We start from the raw sequence: 24197 nt of genomic DNA, 5'->3' as shown, positions 1-24197 counted from the left end.
GAAGCCTGTTTCTCTACCCAAGGTTTTTCTGTTGTTTGGATTTTAGATCATTACTCTAAAATGGACCTATCAAGGGGTGCCTGGGTGGCTCAGTCGTTAAGCGTCTGCCTTCGGCTCAGGTCATGATCCCAGGGTCTAGGGATCGAGCCCCGTGTCGGGCTCCCTGCTCAGCGGGAAGCCTGCTTCTCCCTCTCCCACTCCCCCCTGCTTGTGTTCCCTCTCTTGCTGTGTCTCTCTCTGTCAAATAAATAAATAAAATCTTTAAAAAAAAAAAAATAAAATAAAATGGACCTATCAAGGAAGAATAAAAGGGGGGAAATCAGAGGGGGAGATGAACCATGAGAGACTATGGACTCTGAGAAACAAACTGAGGGTTCTAGAGGGGAGGGGGTGGGGGGATGGGTGAGCCTGGTGATGGGTGTTAAGGAAGGCACGTATTGCATGGAGCACCGGGTGTTATACGCAAACAATGAATCATGGAACACTACATCAAAAACTAATGATGTAATGTATGGTGATTAACATAACAGAATAAAAAAAACTTATCTATATAATAAAATTTTTATTTTAATATACTTAAAAAATAAAATAAAAATTAAATGGACCTACTGTGATCACCTAGAATTGGAATGATTTAATGATTAAAAATGATTAGACAGCATAGCTGATATTTTGGGCTTTCTTCTTCTTTTCTCCAAGACTCCTTCCAGGCGCAGATTGCTCTGGCCAAATGTGGCAGAAGAAGAGCTGGTAGGTGGGGTGGTTGCAAGCAGATGCTCTGTTTCTGCAGCAAATTTCACTCTCAATTTCATTTCAAATGAAACCGCTATTCTTATCCTTGATTTCGGATCTATTTTTCTCCCTTTTTAAAGTACATCACTCTTAATCATTTATCCTTACTTTAAAGCTCTTATGCAGTTGTATCTTTTATTATGATGCCTGAAATCATTTTTGGAAACAAGGAGGATAAAAAATAAAAAAGGAATAAAAAAGGAGTGGAGCCCAAAGGTCAAGATCATAAACCGAGTTAGCAGCCTTTCATTTATTTATTCATCCAGTTATTCCATAAAGACTTACTAAGTATTTATTATGTCACAGGTATTAGGATAGGTGTTGGTCATTGAATAGTAACCAAGACAGAGCCCTCAGATAGCTTACAGTCTAAACTAGAATGTAGGTCTCTTGACTCCCAAAGGTCTGCTTTTCCCACTACACTCTGCCATGTCATTGGTGCTTTAAAAAAATGCAATCCCTGGGGCGCCTCGGTGGCTCAGTCAGTTAAGTGTCTGACTCTTGGTCTCAGCTCGGGTTGTGATCTCAGGGTCATGAGATAAAGGCCCATATCTGGCTCTGCACTCAGCGCGGAGTCTGCTTAAGACTCTGTCTCCCTCTGCCCCTCCCCCCTGCTCTCTCTCTCAAATAAATAAAATAAATCTTTAAAAATAAATGCAATCCCTGTTTATCTACGTAGGGCCGACCAGAAGCAAAATTATGAAGTTAGAAAGACCTCAATTTACTCATCTTTAAATTGGAACTAATGATAGCATCTAACAGAGCTACAGATTAAGTGAAAAATTCCTACAAACGGCTTAGCATGGTGTCTGGCACATACGTTTCAATAAATGTTAAATATTATTATCACTATTATTGGTGTTCTCTGGTTATAAATATAGTCAGTCTTACAATCATTGTAACTCATTTTCAAAATCTAAGTTGGAAATCCCTGCTGAACAAAATGAAATTCTTTACCATTAATCGTTAGTCAGAATTCAAGTGTAATGCTGAGGTTTAATATTTTCTGAAACTTGTCTTTCATTCTCTGAAAAAACTTTTTTTCTTCTTATAATAGCAGAGTTTATCAGGTTTGATATTTATAAGAACTTGCCCATCTAGCTGTTACACGGTATTAAAGATACTACTGGACACGCTGGAACATTTTTCAGAATTACCTCTTTTCTCATCTATGGTCTTAAAATGGCGAATTCCAAAGAACAAAGGATAAGTTATCCAGGGGAAATGAAGTCATAGTTTTATTTTTATCACCCCTGTCTGAGTAGAACTACTGCTTGCACATCATGTCCAAGTAATGCGAACATGTCTGGTTGGAACAGCCACAATAGTAGAAGTGATAAGTAACTGATCAGCTTATCCACAACATTCTTTTCATGGGGAGGTCACCGTCCCCTTTGTTCCTGAAAGTCCAACAAGCTTAAACATTCCAGAAACTGGCCATTCAAATTAATTAAATGACATCATGTACACGGCTCCTGGGATTATTATCTTTTAATACTGTGGTTTCTGTGCTTTTCAGTTTGCCTAATTAAATTCTATCAAATGTAAGAAGTTAAGAAATTAGCATTACTAAGCCATATAATTAACATATGCCTTAAACACACTTTTTTTGAGTAATAGATTACTACTCCATATGAAATACAAAAGGATTATCAATGTTTAAAACTTTTTGACTATGGAATACCATCTTAATGTTTCTCCATATGTAAAATGGGAATTATAACATCGGAGGCTTTTGTAAGGATCTACACAGAGCATTGAATTCAATTACTTTTTAATTTTAGTATTTAATTTTCAATTAATATTTAATGCTAATTCTCAACTAATCTTTATTGCAATTAATAAAAAAAAGCTAAAATGTAATAAAATTCAACACTATAATTATATGGAAATAATTGTTCTTAAATTTTGATTCAGAAGGCCCCTGATGTTTTTGCATCACATAAATAATGTCTGATTTCCTCACTGGACTGAAAACTCCAGGAACAAGTAGCACAATTCCTAGAACATAACACATGCTCAACAGATAGTTCTAGAATTAATCAAGGGACAATATCAATATAAATTACAACATTGGAAATGCCAATTAATAGATATTCAGATGATAATGAAATCACTAATGTGTTTTTACAATATCCGTTCCATAAATAAACACAATGTATAAAATAAATACACATCTGAGACACCAATGAGATAAACACATGTATTTTACAGTGTACTTTTAGCATCTGTACGTTACTACCATGCATTTAGGAACAAAATATGCCCCCTTGCTCTTGAAAAGTTTAGATTCATGAAGTGAAGAAAAAATATACACATATAATTCCTCAAATCAGGTACAATGGGCTCAGTGCTAAATGTATATATTTCTCTACCAGATATATGGTACTGGGAACTTCTCTTATTTTCCCAAAATCATGAAGATAAATGTTTCTACCTAAAATAATTCTAAGTTTGGGCCTTATACTTTTTTTTTTTTTTTTATGTTATGTTAGTCACCATACAATACATCATTAGTTTTTGATGTGTGTTCCACGATCCATTGTTTTCGTATAACACCCAGTGCTCCATGCAGTACGTGCCCTCCTTAATACCCATCACCGGGCAACCCATCCTCACCCCCCCTCTAGAACCCTCAGTTTGTTTCTCAGAGTCCATAGTCTCTCATGGTTCATCTCTCCCCCTGGCCTTATACATTTTAACACCAAAATGACTTAATTATGGATATTATGGAATATCAGTCTATATTTGATTTGATCTGCACACACTAAAAATAATAATTTTTTGCTAGAAACTAAACTATTATTTTTCAAGACATATTCTCAAAGATGTTTGTAAGTTATAAAGTAACCTAACATTAAAAGTTATAAAATATATCAAAAAGTGTCTCTAAAAATAATTTTCAATAATTTTATGAAAAAAGGAGGGATGGAATAAAGCATGTAGGTGACTATAAAAGGATGTTGCTTGGTTAAGGAAAATAAAACAATATCACAATTCCCCATGGAGCTCAGTTATATTGACTTGCTTAGTAGAAAAAGGAAGGAATTCATATCATCTTACATTCAGGTGGATCATTCCCATTTCCCCCTGAGGAATCTAGACTACGGGAGAAAAAGAGTTTATCGACAGAACATTAGACTATGCTTACATAAATAAAAATTCAAATGAAAATTTATATGAACATTGCTCAAAAAATGTGAGGATGGAGGGAATTTAAGTTATGTTGTGTTTTTGCCAGTTTTGAAAATAATTTTTTTTTTTTTGTAGCAGCAGCTGTATTCAGCTAATGCATATTAAGTAATAGAAAAACGCTTCTGTCAGTTTTCCTCTACGCAGAAACCAGTATAATGGCATGGGAATCAACTTCCAATTTTTTGAAAACTTCCTTTGAAGGTGGGAGATTTGATTTCACAAGATGAGGAATTTCTGAAGAGATTCAACTCAGCTTTGAAGAATTTCCATAAACCATCTATGATAGACTCAAAGGAAAATATGAAGCCTTTTGACATATCCATAATTGAGATCTCTCATTATGACAGTTAAAATTAATTCTGGGGGGACGCCTGGGTGGCTCAGTCAGTTAAGTGCCCTTGACTCAGGTCATGATCTCAGGGTCTCCTTCTCCCTCTGCCCCTCCCCCCGTTTGTGCATGCACGCTCTCTCTCTCAAATAAATGAAAGCTTTAAAAAAAAGTTTAATTCTGGGGATTCTAGGCAAGAATAAATAATAGCTAGGTCTCCAGCATGTCACTGATAAAAAGCTTGAGGCTAAGAGCTACAAATACCTACCTGGAACTCTGATCATGAACTGGTCTCATTTGTTAAAGAGCATAATCATTGAGCACTTTACTAAAGTAGTCGGGAAGTTAATGTGTCACAGTCCATAGTGGTTCAATGAAACTAACCCAGCGATTTCTCCATTTTATAGTTCTCAACATCTCCTTCTACACCTGCTTTATTTTCTGCTTTGAAGCACAGCTAAATTGCCAGGGTCCTGATCAGGGCAGGTAAAAGCTGACAGAAGACGCCAGGTGGTATACAGAAAAAAAAAAAAAATTAGGGATTGTGAGGATAAATATATTATAAAATTGTCTCATGAATTTATTAAAACAATTTAAATAATTATAATAATAAACTATAATTATTAAGTGCTTACTCTGTGCCCGTCACTAAGTGTTTATAGAAGTCACTCATTTAATCTTTACAATGAACCTATGAGGTGGGCATAAAATTTACCCCCATTCTACAGACCAGGTCCATGAGTCTCAGAGAGTTACATAACTTGCCAAAGTCACACAACTAGGAGCCTTGATTCAAACCCGAGGAATATTCACTATAATGACATTATATGACACTATAATGCCTTTGGTACAAAGAATCAAGCTCCTTTTCTTCCAAGTTATTCATAGAACAAATCTTATTTTGAATTTTAATACCTAAAAGGACCAAGCTAAATAAGAAAGTATATGATTTGCTGGAGTTTTCAAAAGATGCATTTTTGCCTAAAACTGGCTCTGTGATCTAAGGATGGCCACTTAAGATCTCTTGACTCCCATGTACTCAGTTTACAAAAATGGCTAAACTCTTGCTACTTCTAAAATTATATGGTGTTTATGTTCACGCAACCCTTGGAATCACAACTATTTACTGCCTTTTACTATTGGATATTTAGTCATGAGTCTATCTTACCCACAAATTTTTTAAAAAAAGAGATCTTACATTATTCATATCATATCTCTTGCCATAGGGTCTCACATTTTTCATGGTAGTGTAGAAATCAATATTGAACTGTTTTTTGATATGTAGGTATATTTAAACTAATAAAGGTATATTAGAACCTAATATAGTTGTATTAGAACTAATATAAAATATATGCAAAAACCAAAATTAATGTGAATCTAAGTATTGTGATATCCAGAAATTGTTGAATTTACATGGATTTTTGAATTTTACATAAAACAGAGTTCATCAACTATTTGTGTCTAGTGAAATGCAGGTCTAAACACAGATGAAGGCCAAAGCATTTCCTAGAAGTTGCAACACCATTTACTTCTGGGTCGAGGATTGCAGGTGAGCCAGGGACTCCCAACCTGAAAAATGTTTTTGAAATTGTTGACTTTCAGGCTCTAGTGTTCTCTGCATTTTAGAAACAGGGAAGCTATTGGTTTCAAAGCTCTTGTAATAAATACTTTTCCCCCCCCTTAAGCATTTCAAAAACCTTAGAAGAAAAGCCAAGTGTGGGAAAAGTTCTCATACAATCCTTAATCAAATGCAACTAGGTTGAAAGAAGATATATGCTCATTACTTTGTTCAGATGGCTTTCATTCTAATTAAGTTGAGGTGGTATTCTTCTTTAGACTTATGACCATAACCCCAATATAATTGTTAACATTCCTGCAGTCAGATCGTTCTTTACAAATAACTCTTTGAGACATGTTGAGATATTTCTTTTGAAAAGCCTATAAATCTCTGGGTAGTTAATCATCATAAAAGTATTAAAATATAAAATTGCAAATATGAAAAGGATCTAAAGACAAATATCACCTAAATTACAACTACACAGACTATCCCCAAAAGGCATAGTTTCTTTAATAAAGAAAAAAAAAAGCACAGCTTTGAGAAAAGGAAGGATTCTGGATTCTTTTGTGGCGCTGTGTGGGGAAGTCACTTAACCTCTTCTATTTGAAGATTTTTTGTGTGGAGATGGTCTCTAACAACTCTTCCATTTAGCCAAGTGTAGGAATCTTTATTTATCCTCACTGAAATTCTACAACTTCCTTTATAATGTTTCCCATTTGATGCGAATTCCAGTCGATGGCATTTTTCTAAGGATTGTTACTTAAAGTTAAAAAACCTTGGATGTAACTAGCACCTCCTCACATCTTCCCAACCTGTGGCATGCTGGACCACGTAGAGGGCCCATATCATATGCACCGCTGGTCTGGCTGGCCCCACCCACCCTGTCAGTCGTCACCCAGGTCAGCCCAATGCAACTCAGGAGCACTCTGTTTTCCCCAGAGGCTACCCAGGGGGTCATATAGGAGAACCTGGGAATGTGAGGGAATTAACACAGACCAAGAGAGAAAAGAGAGGGAGGAGCCAGCAGAGCTGAGATGTAGTAATTCCTCCATATTACCTAAAAACCACACATATTTCCTTGAGAAACTCTGGCTAGTTCAGTAATGTATCAACTTGTATTTGCTTTTCTTCTTTTCTTGCTCTCTGCCAGTTTCCCTCACTCTCAGATCTGTGGATTGCACGTTCCCTTTTTCCCCCCATAAAGTATTAGCTTAGCACATAAGTTCTGCTGAGCTGTGTTCTAGGGACACTGGTTAAGACCTAGAAATTGTAACCATACATATTTTACTGTCCTCACCTTGACATAGAACCTCCTGTATTTTAGTAGTTCACCGTGAGGATTTGAGAATCACCAGGAAGTATCTCACACTCATGTCTCACAAACATGTCTGCTCAGCTACCACATGGCATCTGATGGTGTTGATGTATATTTGTCCTTCTAGCTAGGACCATTATCTTCCATGGGGCATCAACTGGGCACTGAATCTTCAAGGTCCAAATATTACATGGTGTTATTTTCCAAGGGAGGAGTGAACATTCCTCTTCCTTATATTGTATAGTCTATCTTTAGAGAGATCCTGTAAGAATGGGACTCATGCTTCATTGTGAAAAAAGGAACTTTCCAGAAGAGAACTGAATCAGAAGACAAATTCAAATGGCAAATGCCCAGGATAACTCAGATACAGCCCTCTGATTTAATCTTTATCACTGGCTCCGGGCAGAGAAAGAGGGCATATACAAGATGAATAAGGTTCTAAGAATTTCCAAATGAGTCTCTAGACAAGGACTGTAGCAGGTCTGGAAAAATCAGACTATTTTACTCAAGATGCATGCTCTTAATGCAGTTCTGGGACTCTGACACTGGTCCCAGGAGTTGGGCAGGAGGGCTGCAAGGGATCTTTTTGGTGATATTTACAATATCCATGTATCCTGCAGTCACCATTCCAAAGAAAAAGCTATAGTACACTGTTTGTTCTCTAGGGAAGATGCATGGGGGTGAGCCTGGGAGGAGGAGCGGGACATCTTCTCATGCACTGCAGTCCTTCTTGTGCTTGTAATTTGTTTATAGTGCTGTCAGGAATTGTTTTTTTGATGGGATTGTCTTCTGAATCTTGTTCAGTAAAGGGCACAATTATATAGCTCTAAAATGCAAATTAAAAGCAATAGCCCCATAAAATAAAGGCAGGTTGTACAAATTAAAATGTTGTGTGCTTTGGATCTGGGGAGGTAAAACAAGAAATCCTAATTACTACCTAGCAGCATTAGATATTTGTCTTGATCAAAGAAGGACACTCAGAGGTGCAGAGTCATAAAGGCACAGAGCACTGGCACAAGAAGAGAATTAAGAGGGTATCAGTGAGTGGAGGGGAGGAAGAAAGCATCATGTACTGCATTTACTACATAGGAGATAAACTGGTACTCATCATGAGTCATTTCCCATGGAAGGAATGGAAAAGGTGGTGAAGAGCAGCTGGGAGCAGCAAAGCTCCCAGCAGGGTTTCACACCAGCGCTTGTCTCTAACTGTGAACACAGCTGCAGGCAGCCTGGGAGCACAGGTGTAGATCACTAGTTGTGAAGATCAGTAGGGAGGTTCTATGCTGTTTAGCCTATTGGTAGAGTCCAGGTGTTTTCAGGACAAACAGGGCCTGTTCATTTTAAACATACTGTCTAGGTAAACAGATAAAAGTAAAATCTTCCTGTAGTACAGACATGCTCTGAGAATAGCAGACAACTTCACATGAATGGGTCAAAGAGAATGCCAAAGTATTAAGTACCTACTTATTGTAGACCAAAAATATCTCTCATTCATGCTAGATTGAATCTGGCTGGATTTTGGTGTGGTTCTTTTGCAAGCATCTCTTTTGTGTGGCCAGCTGCTTGATTCAAAAGAAGAACAACGCGAGTATCTGCACATCTGATCCCTGGCCCCTGCTATTAATTTCCTATGAGCATGTCTGTAAGCTATCTGAGTGGTACAAAAACCCTTTTAATTCCATGCCAATCTTCTTTTTCCATCAAATCCAACCAGGCAGGAGGAAAGAAAATGTGTTACTCTTAGAACAGAAATCAGAAGTGGTGTCTGAGAACTATGAAGTACTCACCCCATTTTAGGTACACCTTCATTTTGTTTCTCTGAAATTCTCACTTTGCATGTACAGAGTCTAAAAATAATAAAGGGATCATACACATGTAGTACTTATGTGTGCCTCTATTTATTCATTCAACCATTCATCAAAGTTTGTTGTGTGCTCTGTCTTGTCAGGCACTTGATACCAAGACAAGGTGGCAGAATCTGTTTTCTGAAGATGATAATTCTCTTTCTGGGGAGACAGATCCATAAACTCTTATCATATGAATAGAAGCACTAAGGAGATGCCCCTACCTCAGATTGGGTGTGGGTGTTAGTAGAGGGGCCAGGGGGAAAGAGGGGAGACAGGGTGAAGCAAGGCTTCAAAGGGCAGATGACACCTGAGCTATGTCTTAGGGAATTAAGTAGAAATTAGGTGGAGGAGGGCAGGAAGCATACCAAGCAAAATGGATGAGATGAAGAAAGGCAGAGCAGTGAGGACATGTGTGGTGTGCACAGTGTTATGGAAGAGTAAAGGATGTCAAATGGCTGGGCCTTTCTTCTCCTGCTATGGAACTTGAATTTACCTTGTAGGTGATGTAAAGCACTAAAGGCCCTTGAATTGAATGAGGAATAACACAGTCAGAGTTATACTTTAGATAGATTATTTTAAGAAAACAAGGCTTTGAAGAAAGGGACACTAGCTAGGTTGTTGCAAAAGATAATAAGAGCCTAAATGGAGGCAAAGGTGGAAGGGATTAGTGGGGGCAAGACATTTAAGGTATGTGAGGGAAATGTAGTAGTAAAATCTAGAGCACTTGCTCATTCATGTATTGGAGGTGGGTGAGTTCATGGGCTGGATGTTTGTTAACATTTCAATGCCATTCTTTTCTTTTATACTCATCCACTATATTGAAGATTTCAGAGCCCTGGGACCTACATTTTTTTTCGCTCTCTGGCCAGCAGATTCTCATGTTAGGTTCCTCCCACAAGAGGTCACCAAGAAAGATTTAGAAAACAGAAAAGAAGGAAAACCTATTATTATTCCAGCAATGGTGAGTAGGAGCATGGGTTTTAGCAGGTGGCAGAATGTGGTTTTGCTAGTAGCTTCAGGGGAATCTCTTGAGGATCACCACTTTTGGTGCTAGCGACTGCTGGGATTTTTGGTGGAGGTTCCTCAAAATGTCTGTATTTTCTTTCCCTGAAGACTAGCAGCAGCTTCTCCGACCTTTGCTTCTTTAGTGCTTCTACTTGATTCCAGAATTTCCTAATTCTCTGTATTAAATCCTTTCCTGCTTAAAATATCTGCTTTACGGAACAAACTCTGATGAAATCAGATGATACCCAGGTTTCTGGCTTATGTAACCAGGTAGATGGTGAATTAGAAAATTTATCTATTCATTCACTCAGGATTCATTATTTATTGAGTATCTATATATCCAGGCATTGCTATAGGTACTAAAGATACAGTTACTACTATCGAAATGATCATTGCTTCTGCCCTCCTGGAGCTTAATTTCTAGAGGGAGAAATAAAAGAGTACAAGAAACCAATAATTAAACAATGTAATTTCAGATGGCAGGAACTGGTAGGAAGGAAATAAAAGAGGACCAAATGAAAGACAATGTGTAGGCGGTGGAGTGGCTAACTTAGACCGAATAGAGGAAAACTTTACTAAGGAGGCCACATTTTTTTTTTTAAAGATTTTATTTATTTATTTGACAGAGAGAGACACAGCGAGAGAGAGAACACAAGCAGGGGGAGTGGAGGAGGGAGAAGCAGGCTTCCCGTGGAGCAGGGAGCCCGATGTGGGGCTCGATTCCAGGACCCTGGGACCATGACCTGAGCCGAAGGCAGACGCTTAACGACTGAGCCACCCAGGCGCCCAGGAGGCCACATTTGAGGCTGCATGACATAAATGGCCAAAAAGCACTAGTCATGCAAAAATTTATTTCTTATCTAAGGTAACAACAAACTTGGTTGGCTCAAGGAGGAGAATGGAGGCCCATGTGACTAGAGCATAGTGGACGAGAAGGGAAATGTTAGGAAATGAAGCCTGAGAGTTATTAGGACTCAGATCAGTCCTATAAGTAGGGACTTATAAACCATTACAATAAGGGACTTGTAAGCCATTGTGAAGAGTTTGGAATAAGACATTAGAAAGTTTAAGCAAACAAACAACACAATCAGATTTATGTTTAAAAAATATCATTATAGAAACCAACTACTTATCAAGGCAAATGTAGAGGATAGGAATGATGGGATAAATATTAAAAATATTAAATCTAACATGCCTCTGGGACATGTAACTGGCATACAACTGGATGGGAAGTCTGTTAGGAAAGGTCTGGTATCGAATATGGAATTAAGAATTATCTGTGCATAGGTAACACTGGATACTCCAAGAGTCCATAAGGTAACACAGGGAGTATGTGTGAAAAGCACAGTGCATCTGGTTAAGGCAGTCTCTGTGGAACCTATAAGGGTAACTGCAGGAAGAAGCCCCTACAAAAGAAATAAATGAAGAAGAGCCAAAGGGAATGTGGAGGGATGGAATTATAGAAGTCAAGAGAATTTCAGTAAGGGAAAGTAAAAGAACAATTAAAGAATGAGATTGGGAACAAGGAAAAGATGTCCACTCTTGCTACTATTGTTTATTATTGTATTGGCCATCCTAACTTGCCTAAGTAAGGCAAACAAAAGAAATAGCTGTCACACAGATAGTAGAAGAAGAGATAAAACCATCTCTATTCACACAGATGAGACTGGCTATGTGGAAAGTCTCAAAGAATGTGCAAGAAAGCTACCAGAACTCATAAATGAATTTGTAAAGATTTTAGGATATACAGTAAATATACAAAAGTCAATCATAATTCTATATGTTAACAATAAACAATTGGAAACTAAAATTAATAAATAATAACATTCACAGTGGCACCAAAACCATAAAATACTTAGGAATAAATCTAAGAAGATACATGTAAGATTTGTATGCTGATAACTATAAGTTATTAATGAACGAAACTAAAGAAGACCTAGATGAATAGAGACATATGTTGTGTTCATGGATGAGAAAATTCAATTGTGTTAAGATATCAGTTTTCCCCAAATAGATCATTAGATTCAATGTAATCAATCCCAATCAAATTCCATTTCAATCAAAATCTCATCTCAACAAGGTATTTTAGATATTGATAAACTTATTCTAAATTTATATGGAAAATCAAAGTAAGTAGAATAGCCTACACAATTTGGGAAAAGAAGAACAGAGTTGGAGGAGTCATACTGTCTGATTTCAACACTTACTATGAAGCTGTAGTGTTCAAGAATGGACACTCCAAGAGTATATGACATAACACATTACTAAAGGAAAGACACATAGATTAGTGGAAGAGACTAAAGGCCAAGAATATCCTATGTCATCAACAATTCTCTTCAACCAAGGCAATTCAATGGAAAAATTATAGTCTTTTATTTTTATTTTTAAAAAAATTTTATTTATTTATTTGACAGAGAGAAAGAGAGAGTACAAGCAGGGGGAGTAGCAGGGAGAGGGAGAATCAGACTCCCACTGAGCAGAGAGCCTGACATGGGGCTCGTGGGGCTCGATCTCAGGACCCTAGGGTCATGAGCCAAGCTGAAGGCAGATGCCTAACCAACTGAGCTATCCAGGGGCACCAAAAAAGATAGTCTTTTAAACAAATGGCCAGGGACCATATGTGTAAAAATAAACCTTGACAAATATCTTGAACCATATTAGCCTGAAATGGGTCATGGAAACAAATGTAAAACTTAAAACTATAAAGCTGAAAAGAAAAAACCCCCAAGAACCCTATTAAAAAATGGGCAAAAGACATGAAAAGACATATATCTAATGAAGATATACAAATGGTCAACAAGCATATGAAGAGATACTCAAAATCTTTAGTTATGAGGGAAATGCAAAATAAAACCACAATGAGATAACACCTCATACCTATTAGGATTTTAATAATAATAATAATAATATAAATAACAAATATTGGCAAGGATGTGGAGAAATCAGAATATTGTACATTACTGGTGGGATATAAAATGGTGAAGCCATGAAAGAACTGTTTGGTGATTCCTCAATAAATTAAACATAGCATTGCTATGTGACTCAGCAATTCCACTTCTGTGTATATACTCAAAAGAACTGAAAACAGATGTTCAAACAAAACTTGTACACAAATGCTCATGGTAACATTATTTACAGTAGTCCAAGGTGGAAACAAGCCAAATATCCATCAAGTAATGAATGAATAAACAAAATATGGTATATCTGTACATCAAAGTATTCGTTATAAAAGGGAATGAATTACTGGTACATGAATGAATCTTGAAAACTAGTGCTAAATGAAAGAGGCAAAACACAAAAAGCCACACATTATGTGAAAATTAAAAGGAAGCTACAGACTGGGAGAAAATATTTGCAAAATATATATCCAATAATAGATTCATATCCAGAATATATAAAAAGTTTTCAGAGCTCAATAGTAAAACAACTCATTTAAAAAAAAAATAGACAAAAAGCTTTGAACAGCTACTTCACCAAAGAAGAGAGATACAGATGGCAAATAAGAACATGACAAAATGCTTCATATTATTAGTTATTAGGGAAATGCAAACTAAAATCACAATGAGATACTATGACACATATATTAAAATGGCTAAAATAGAAAAAACTGACAATAGCAAATGCTGACAAGGATATAGAGTAACAGTAACTCCCATTCATTTCTAGTAGGAAAGCAAAAAGGCACAGCCCCTTTGGAAAACAGTTTGGCCATTTCTGATACAGTGAAACATAAACTTCATGCAACCCAGTAATCCCACTCCCTGGTATTTATCCAAGAGAAATGAAAATATGTGTCCACAGAAAAACCTGTACATAAATGTTTATAGGTACTCTCTTCAGAATCACTAAAAGCTGAAAACACCACAAATACCCATTAGCTGGAGAATGGTACATTCATACAATAGAATGCTACTCAGCGATAAAAAGGAAAAAATATCCGTGTATCCAAGAACAAGGACAAATATGAAATGGATTTTGCTAGTGAAAGCAGACAGACACAAAAGGCTGCAGATTGCATGTTTCCATTAATAGGACATTCTGGAAAGGCAAAACTATAGGGACCAAATGCAGATCAAGGGTTGCCAGGGGCTGGAGTTGGGGGAGGACATGATTATAAAGGGACACAAGGAATCTTTCTGGAAGGATGGAAATTTCCTATATCTTGATGTGGTGGGAATTACATGATTTCATGCATTTTTCAACATTCATATAACCATACACCTAAAAGGGGTGAATTTTACTGTATTATAAATTATACTTTTATAAATCTGGTTTTAAAAAATGATGGAGAATACCAATTGGTTAAAGCAAATGAAAGGGCATTGGCAGTCCTATTGAGAGCAATTTCACTGGTAAATCCTGAAGCAAGATTGAGATAATAGCATACATTTATTCAATGAGGTAGAAAGCAAGGCATTCTGCAGAGAATGAGATGCGGGCCTCTGCTGAGTGCTACATTAATCAAGTTAAACTGCCATGCATCTTTTCCTCCAGGCTTGTAATTCAAAACCAGGGAAGTTTGAGGGGGGGGCAGCGGGCTGGGACAGAAGGAGGGTGCAATGATTTAGTATCCCCAGCGGCATTTGCGTCTGAAAAATCTTATTTATGATATTTAATTTGGAGAAAGAAGCTTATTTGTCAAGTAAAAACTAGGGAGAGGAAAGCTTGACAAAACCTTTTTGTTTAATGAGGATCCCCAAAAGAAGAGAATGACTCACTGTGAGAGTCTTCAGTTAGCAGGAATGGCGATGGAGATGAGGTATTTTATGACAATCGGGAACGCAGGCTAAACCAATTAGAGAAGTTATGTCCCATGAACTTACACTCATCTTGTATTCAATAATAGATGCAGCATTGATATTATTTTCATGTCTCCTACCACCTTGTATTTGAGCCTTAACTAACCAGAAACAATTTGTTCTAAGATAAGAAAAAAAAAATCTAATTTTGTTTCTGCCTACTTAGTAAATGGTGAGGTAAGTCACTTTCTTTGGGGTTGGAAGAAACGATCTGATTTGGCTTCCCTTTGCAAACACTTCCAGTATCTTTTGGATTGATGCACCAAATTCTCACTCTGCCCAGTGTGGAGGTGACTGCTGAGTGCCGAAATGCTGGTGCCATAAAATCCAGCTGGCCACGTGAGTCATGGGGAGCAATTATAGCTCAGAATCCATCCTTGCAGGATCTGGGGTCCCCCGTGTGTGCAGCATCCAGACACATCTCCTCCCTCTTCCCAACTGCAGCAAGTCCAAGCCAGACTTCACAGGATGAGTAAGCGACACATGGCATGTGTGAAATTCCCCTCCACCCTGTTACCCTTCCCAGAGCTGCCGTAGTGACGATTATAGTAACCTTGACTCCGTCAGGAATGTGACAACTTAAACCCCACAGATTACTTAGCAACGTGTTATTCCAGAGCAATAAGTTGTGCCCTAGGGCCCTGTAATGATGACTATACTGTGGGAGCTCACATCTAAGGATACTTGTCCATCAGGCAGGAATTGGCTTAATAGACAATGACTAAAATGTCTAGAACAAGCGATGTCTCTTACACAATGGAAAGGATTTTTCTACCACCAGTTTTGATGGTTGGTCTCATCAATGAATAGTTGACTGTTTCATGTTAGAGCTAGCTGGCATTTTGGTATTCCACAAGCTTCTCGCATTCATCCTGGAATGCAGGGTTGGCCTGGCCTCCACCCTGGGATCTGAACTATCCAGAAATTTAAGAATCCCAATTTGTCCTCAAGTCATGGCTTGAGTTTAGGGCAGTCCATAGAATTTGATGAACTGTAGAGACCCTTGGGAATTATGCTTTAAGCTCTGGCTTCAGATACCCCCGGATTATATGGGAACAGTGGAATGGAGACCGAGGAAAGGATATAGCTATGACAATTTTTTTCATAAAGGCTCTAGGATTCAGATCAAATTTAATGGTTCCTATGGTGATTCAGGTCTTCAAGGACATTCTAAGGAAGTTGTCTGTCATATGGGTGACAGTCAACCTGCCTTTAACCACAGATCCCCTAAGGTCATGGAATAAGAAAGGAAATGGAGGTCATTTCATAGTAGGGGCAGGCTGTTTTTTAACCCTATGACATCCCATTGTGACACACTGTCTTAACTTTTGCTTTGGCAGTTTTTTTTTTTTCATGTCAATAACTTCGTGACTCTATGATTTTGAAATCAGGAAATCAATCTGAATGCAAAGGGAAATTCAAATAGATACAAACTTATGACAAATAAACTTTATAAAAATTAACAAAATTGTCATAGAAATGAAGATTCTCATGGTTCAGAATCAAACCAAAGTTTTAATTGTCCTTTATATAAGGATATTATAACTATATTTTTTGAAGATTTATTTATTTTAGAGAGAGAGAGAGTGCACGCATACACACAAGTGGGGGGTGGGGCAGAGGGAAAGAATCTTCAAGCAGACTCCCCGCTGAGCATGGATCCCCAATAAGGGGTTTGATCTCACCAACCATGAGATCATGACCTGAGCCGAAACCAAGAGTCAAACATTTAACTGGCTGAGCCACCCAGGCGCCCCAAGGACATTATAAACATACATATAAGGACATTTCCTGACAAAGTGTTTTAAGTTTTTTCTCTCACTATTAAGTCCACTTGGCACAGTTACATGTTTCTATCCTACAGATAACATATCCTGAATATTTCCAAGTTGCTTGAGATCATTGGATGCCCCCAGAAGAACTGGAGTGGAATATCTACTGTGACACTTTAACCATTGTGGCTTAGTTGTATCAAAGGAGCAAATAATAGTGACACACTTGTGTCGTAGTGACTTGACTACTGACTAGTCTGGAAAAGCTTCGTTTTCACTCTTTTGGCTAATGCCCTTTAGTCATGAGAGTGCTATCTGAACTATCTCCTTGGTCAAATGACCACTGTTCCATCTGTCAGATTGATAGAGCAGCTCTTTCCCAAGAGGGGTCTGATAAGGTCCTTGCATCTTGGCACACACTTGTTGATTCAGTTGCCATTCTAGAGAGCAGGCACTCTATGAGGGGCCACTGGAGTTTCACCAAGGCCACTGTGAATTCTGGCTTGAAATTTCGCAAGACAGCCCATTGTATTTTGAAGTAGCATTTTCCTTGGTGGAAAAGTCTTTCTTTATTATTTCTGTTCAGTGGACAAGTAAAGAATTCATGAATGCAAAGTGACATTCTGAATTGACTGCTCAGACGGGTTGTGTTGAATTGTCATTTACCACTCTCCCCCTCTCGCCTTTTTTTTTTTTTTTTTTTTAGATTCTGGTAGCATTCCAATGAAAAATAAGTCAACTCCAATGCAAGGATAAATCTTCATTCATACACTCTGAAATCCTTTTCCTAACTAACCCTCTCCTGTCTGCAATTATTCTGTTGGACTCAATCTTTGATGCTTCACCCCTCATTGGAGAGGAAGACAGTAGCCCAGCATGCCATGCTCCCATGGGGCAGGACTGGGTCTTTGCCTATAAAGATGGGAAATTTGCAGCCCATTATTTCAATTCCAGTGAACGTGTCGGAACTATAAAAGGCCTTATTCCATCTGGTCCTCTTCACAGGAGACTGAAAGAAGACAGGCAGGAATGTTGATGGCCAAAACCACTTAATTTCTATTGAGACTAAAAAAGAAGTAAAGAGCAGATCTAGATTGCCAGAAAACAGAAAACAAGCATATGGCTGTTAAAATTACGTGAACAACTAGAGTAGAGAAGACAATCTGCTTTCAATGGCATGAGGGTGTCTACATTGCTTTTTGATCCACAACCACACTGGCAACTACTAAAACTGTATAATCCTTCAAGTCTTCAGGATTGTGGGGATACTAATTTAGACTTGGTCTTTGGTTTGTTACGAAATGAAACTTGTTCACAGTATAAGTGCAGAGCAGAAAAGAATATGATTAGAGATGCCTAGGAGACCTTTCTCTTCATCCTGCCTTTCAGGCATGAGTCACCATTTCCTCTTAAAATATGGAGAAATACTAAATGTGGCTTTCATGTGGGTTGTACACTTGGTAATGACTGAGCTGGGAAAACCACACAACTCCCTAACCATCCACATGTCATGGATTCTCACAGCAATCCTGAGAGATGCCGAGATATTACAGGAAGTTTAACATTCTGCTCCATTGGCATATCCCATATGTTGAGTCTAACATCTTTATGGAAAAAAAAAAGTTGCTAGAGGGAAAGAGGACAGTTTCTTCATGGTTGTCAGAAAAACTCATGCAAATGACAGCATGCAGCTCTTTGATATCCTGGCCTCATGGGTTTTAGGAAACGTTTTCTCCAAATGATAGCTCTGTTCTTGTACATCAGAAAAAGGACTTCATGCCTTTGGTTTATGGGTGATTAACCTCCCTCCTCCTTTGAGAAATAGTAGTTGCTCTCCTAACCACCTGTGCTAAAACCACTGATCTCTGTGTATCATACATTTTGCAAGATACCAGTTTTATTGAGTGGGTTTGGGATACATTTACAGCACTTGTCAAAAACTGTTCAGAGCTGAAAAGATGTGCAGCTTTTCTTCCATATTTTGCCCCTAACGTGGCTATTGTTAAATTCCTGTAAAGGCTGTATATTCCCAGAAATGAAGAAATATACCTGAAACTACCACAAAGATCATGATTTGGTATTTATAATCATTTTTTTTACAAACTGATTTTTTTTTAATGTTCTCACATTCCTTTTAAGACACATAGCAATATGATTACAAAGGAAAGATAGATTAATTAGTAGTCATTTTTTCTGAGAAGGCCTCATCATTCCCATGAGAAATAAGTAAGGAGTTATAAATATATGATAGCTTACAAGTTGTCCTTATGGGATCTTCATGATCCATGTTTACTCTCATTTTCTCTTTTAAAATGACATCCCATGGAAGAATGTAGAGAAAATCTTTGAGTGTGTAACAGAGACCCTCACATAATGTAGAGCCTGTTCATATCAGGAAATAATTGTTTGCTAAGTGAATAAACCCTTTTAGTGTACTATAAATCAAAGCTTTTGGTATAGTGGCAAAACCCATATACTCGATGCTGCTATAGGCAACAAATCCCCATAAACATCCTCTGCGCACTTTTTAGAACTATAAATTCTGCTCCCATTCCTTATGTTCTGATATGCCGTCTTATAAAGGCATGGTTTCTAAGTTACCATTCACTATGTCCTGTCACTCAGGCAGGTTGGAACAAAAATAGGTTAAGAACTAGTGCTTTAGGCTTATTGCCATATGTCCATAGACCTCATTATCACTTTTTGGTTCCAAACTGATGTTTGCAGGGCTGGGTACTATTCTGTATTAACTGAGGACTGTAGCCATCTTTCATCTTTGGTCCCTTTCAAAGGGACCAAAATTGCCAAATTCAAATCCAGCCAAAAAATGGAAGTATATCTCTAACAAGTACAACTATATTTGTGGGGACAATAGGGGCAAACATGTTAATCTGGGTCTACTCTAGAAAACTCAGGTCAGCTGGTTGTTTTTGTAGGACGTACCCTGGTTTTGATATTTCTGTAAGTTTTACGAGATTTTCTGGAATGTCAGGAAGAGTCTTGGAAAGAGAAATGGATTTCCACATCTGAGTTGCATTTCAGATTGAGTTTTTGGCTATCGGAGTCTAACCTCTATGGTACATTACTCTGCTCACAGCTTTTTCGGGTATTCCATTCTGACTGCTTCTCAAATCCATCCAAAACCCTTAATGTAGAGACAAGTGGACCCAAATTCTGGGTGTCTGGGAAGAGCTGGAAGCAGTCTCACACTAGCGCATAATGTACTGGTGGTTTTCCTTTTTTATTTGCATTAATATAAAAACAGTGCTTTAGATTATTTACCACCAAGCAAATCACCACTCCAGGAAGCTGTGATCTGTATGATCTCTTGGTTCTGTACATGCTCCCTACCCCTTATCCCTGCCACGGGTCCTTAGGGATCATGAAGATCACCATACGCTAAAGATAAGTGATAGGAGTAGGTTGGTGGAAACAAACTGCCAAATATGCACACTGAATGAGCGGTGTGTACACATAAGCTGTAGCTCCTTCCTGTAAGTGTATATGTGGTGGCCCTGGGCCTCGCTTCCCACCTGAGTTTCATGCTGAACTTGAAGAGCACAGGGAGGGAAATGATACTTCATAGATGCTTGGAGTTTTATCAGCCATCACAACCGTCCAGGGAAGCTGGTGTTATAAGGCTAATTTTTTTTTTTTTAAGAGAAAGAGAGAGACGTGTGCAGGTGGGGGGAGGGGCATAGAGGGACCAGGGGAGAGAGAGAGAATCTTAAACAGGCTCCACACTCACTGCGGAGCCTGACATGGGCCTTGATCTCACCACCCTGAGATCATGACCTGAGCCTAAATCGAGAGTCCAATGCTTCACTGACTGAGCCACCCAGGTGCCCCTACAATACTAATTTTATGGATGAAGAAATTGAAGTGAAAAGAAATAAAATCACGTTTCCAAAGTCTTATAGGATGAAATACATATCCTCTTCCCAAATATATAATGTAGGACCAGAAAATGTTACCCTGATACTCTTTGAGGCATGATCTTGGCTTCTTTTAATTCACATATAGGATTCCTACCACACCCCAAATGTGTGCAGTGGGAGGTGCATGGGAGAGCTGCCCAAATGGTGACACACTAAGGCAGATGTATAATCTTTCTTTCTTGTGGTTGTAAAAGGAAAAGATAAGAGGGATATGTTAATGAGATACATCTCCTGTCCACTTTGGGGGATAAATATGCAAACAATTTTCTTATGTGAGATATAAAACAAGTGTCAGAATTTCTTTCTCTATTATTATATTTGTAAAAGTTCTCAAAGACTCTTTTACGCATATGCGTATAGTATAATCATGCCATTAGACAAGGAGTAGAAACTGGAGAATGTACCAGAAAATTTCTTTTTGATGGGGCTGACACCTAGGAACCCTGAACAACGTCTTAGAAGGAAATGGAAGGAAAATCATTTTTGTATTTTCTAAGGTGAAGGCAAGACTATGGAGTCTGGTTTGTGTCTAGGATTTTTTCTCATGCTCTCACTGACCTTATTATTAATTGAGTTATAATTGACATGTGTCTAGGACTTTTGGTAAGCCTTTCAGTAGGCACCAAATAGGTGAAAAAAAGAAATAGAGATAAATTATTGAGCCGTTATTCTTAGGTTTTTATCGGAGTCAACCATCTGTACTAGTGATGTCCATTTTTACATAAGAGTTAAAAAAAATAGTCTCTGAAATAAGATACTAAATATATTATCCTTCACAATCTTTAAATAGGTAATTATACCAAAGAGTGTGACAAGTGCTTTTTTCAAATATGAACAATTAGATGTCAGGAAGTTAGGAGGGGAAGAGGTAAGGAAAGCTGCTCACAGAGAGTAGAAACCTGAGCTGAGTTTTGAAGGTGAAGGTGTGAGGATATTCTAGGTAGAGACAAATTTATAGGGAATATGAAAAATAATAATGGCAATAATTTTTTGTTTTGGAGTTTAGCTGTAAAATTTTAATTTGCAATTTCTTTAATTCTATAAGGTCACTGAAGTGGACATACTGAATTTTCTTCGCCTCATCCTTTTTGGGTGGGGTGCTGTTTGTGCCCCCACCCCTCGCATATTGTTACAATGGCAAAGCAGCTCATACCACTGTGAGCCTGAACCCCCGTCTACAACTGTTTTAGGAAATGGCAGCTCTCTCAAGCTAGGCATTGCTGTTGTCATTTACACTTGCCCTTGGTGCCATGAAACTCTCCCATAACGTTAGAATATTTCCTACTAGTTTCAAACTCTGTAGTCCTAGTGGATTTCTCATACTTAATATTAAAGTCTTTTCTGTGCACACATTTATATCAATACACCATAAAGACTATAATCTCTTTGTATCTTTGCAATACACATTTAAATGCTGACATAATAAAGACCAGAGTCTAACAGTTTGTCACCTCTGCAAAAATCATCAGAGATTATCCGTTTCACCAAGAATTAACCTCACAATAAAGTCCTACATTTTCTTCAGAATTTTAGAAGATAATGCTGTTTTCAGACCAACCAGTACAGCGTTCCCTCTCTGGGGGCCCTAATGCTTCTGGGGAGTTCATTCAGGGATGTGCATATGGTACTCTTCCTTCAGCTACTCAACCCAGGTGTGGGAGGCCCATAAAGCTTTTGCTTCAATACTTAATGTGGACATGCACATGCATCTATTTGGAGGGCCAGCTTTTTGTTTGTATCCATGTTTATGAAGTGTACCTCGGAAGAGCACAAAACAAACATAAGCACTCTACACGGAGAGCACTAGATTTTATTCAGCACTTGAAATCCCTGGAGGGAAATGTCATTTCATTAGGAGGCTTCTTGGCTGCTAATCAAGGGCTTTTCATTTCCTTAAGCACATTGATCTGGTAACAACTTTCCTCCTGAAAAGCAAACCATTTGGGAAAGCACTTTCTGGAAGCACACCCAGAGAGGTCTGCTTTTCTTTGGAAAACATAAACACTGAAAAATCATCAGGAATCAAAGCAGAACGGGAATGAGAGTCTGCCCTGGAAGTCTGAGGAGCTGTGGGTACTCACAGTAAACCCCGCCCCGCCCCCACACAGCTCTCACTGCCCCGAGAAGCGCTCCTTCACCCCCACAGTCTCACCTGCTGAAGCAGCACGGTTTGCTGCTCTAATTGACATCTGAGTTTCGAGTTCAGCATTAAGATGCCATTTTCGTTTAATCCCTTGAAGTAAACTATGGCTGGCTGTCAAAAGACGATAAGGCACTGCCTTGGTTGTGGGGTTTATGGAACGAATCACTGTTTTAATGAAAACTGTGCCTTTGAGATTTTCAGCATAGAGTCGGCACTCAACCAACCTAAATCAAATATAAATCTACACTGTAGATTACAATACTACACTTCCACTCAGATTTAGCTGTTTATTAAAAAGTATAAGATGCAAACAAATAAACACTAGGATACCTGTCAATGTATTTCTTAAATTCCTTTCTGTTACTCTTTTAGTCCAAAGTCCAATTTAAACCATGCCTCTTAACCAGAACGTTCCTAGTATAGAATGAGAAGCAGTGTTATTTATGAAGGAGAAAGATTGTGGGCTTCAGGACCAGGCAGGATTCTAATCCCATATCCACTTAGCTATGTGACCACCGAGTTTTAGCTTCCTCCTAGATAAAAATCCCAATAATACCATCTGACTATGATTCACAATTGTGGCCAGTAATAGATAGGATTATGAATTAATATGCCTAGGTGGCTGCCTGGCTTGTAGAAGACACATACTACAAGTTATTTCTCTCTTCCTCCCAAGCTTCCCTTTTAATCACTCCACTATCTTACCCACGGCCAAAACCCTTGTCATTTTGTAAATCTCAGGAATTTTACTAGTGTCAAAGCCCCTCTAGTCACTTTTTTTCCCCTAGCATCATAGATTAAAATACTTCTTTTTTTTTTACTGCCTATTTTTATATTTCCTAGTCTCCCCCCCCCCACACACAATTCTCCTTTATGTGGCAGAAATGAAAATGCTATGGTAAAATCAGGCACTTTGTATTTGTTGGCTATTGTAGATTGCCATTTGACACATTTCCTTTCCACCAGATCCATAAATTGCCTTTTTGCTGAGGTTACTGCAAACACTGCAACCAGTCTCTTAGGCAAGTTGGTGTTTCAAAGTATGCCATAAGGGAGAGACACAGAAAATATTTTAAAGAAGCCCACATAACCCACCATGTAATAACATCAAAATCTACTTTAAACAGAAATCTGAACACATTTTTTTAAAAGATTTATTTATTTTAGAGAGAGAGAAAAAGCAAGTGCATGTGTGAGTGGGAGTTGGGGAGGGGGCAGAGGGAAAGGGAGAGAGAGAGAATCCTCAAGCAGACTCCCCACTGAGCACAGAGCCTGACATGGGGCTTGAACCCAGGTCACCCGAGATCATGACCTGAGCGGAAACCAAGAGTCAGCCACTCAACCGACTGAGCCACCCAGGGGCCCCTGAACAAATATTTACCTAAAGAATTAGCTTCGTAAATTTTCTCTAAGAACCGGAGGAGATCCAAAAGGTATAATAAAAAACGTGACAACTTTCCATTTTCTTTCCTTGTGATGACTTTATCTGTTTCTTACAACAAAAA

General features: G+C 38.2%; 1 protein-coding gene across 1 annotated transcript in view; it reads right to left on the bottom strand.

Moving 5' to 3' along the window:
* The window catches only part of SORBS2 (sorbin and SH3 domain containing 2), a 345960-nt gene that overhangs the window by 229435 nt on the left and 92328 nt on the right, over window positions 1–24197 (bottom strand). The gene's annotated exons all lie outside the window — the stretch shown is intronic.

This window comes from Halichoerus grypus, chromosome 3 (assembly GCF_964656455.1).
Source record: "Halichoerus grypus chromosome 3, mHalGry1.hap1.1, whole genome shotgun sequence".
NCBI classification, from domain to species: domain Eukaryota; kingdom Metazoa; phylum Chordata; class Mammalia; order Carnivora; family Phocidae; genus Halichoerus; species Halichoerus grypus.
The sequence above is the reverse complement of the archived record's forward strand: the minus strand, read 5'-3'. Positions and strand labels throughout refer to the sequence as shown.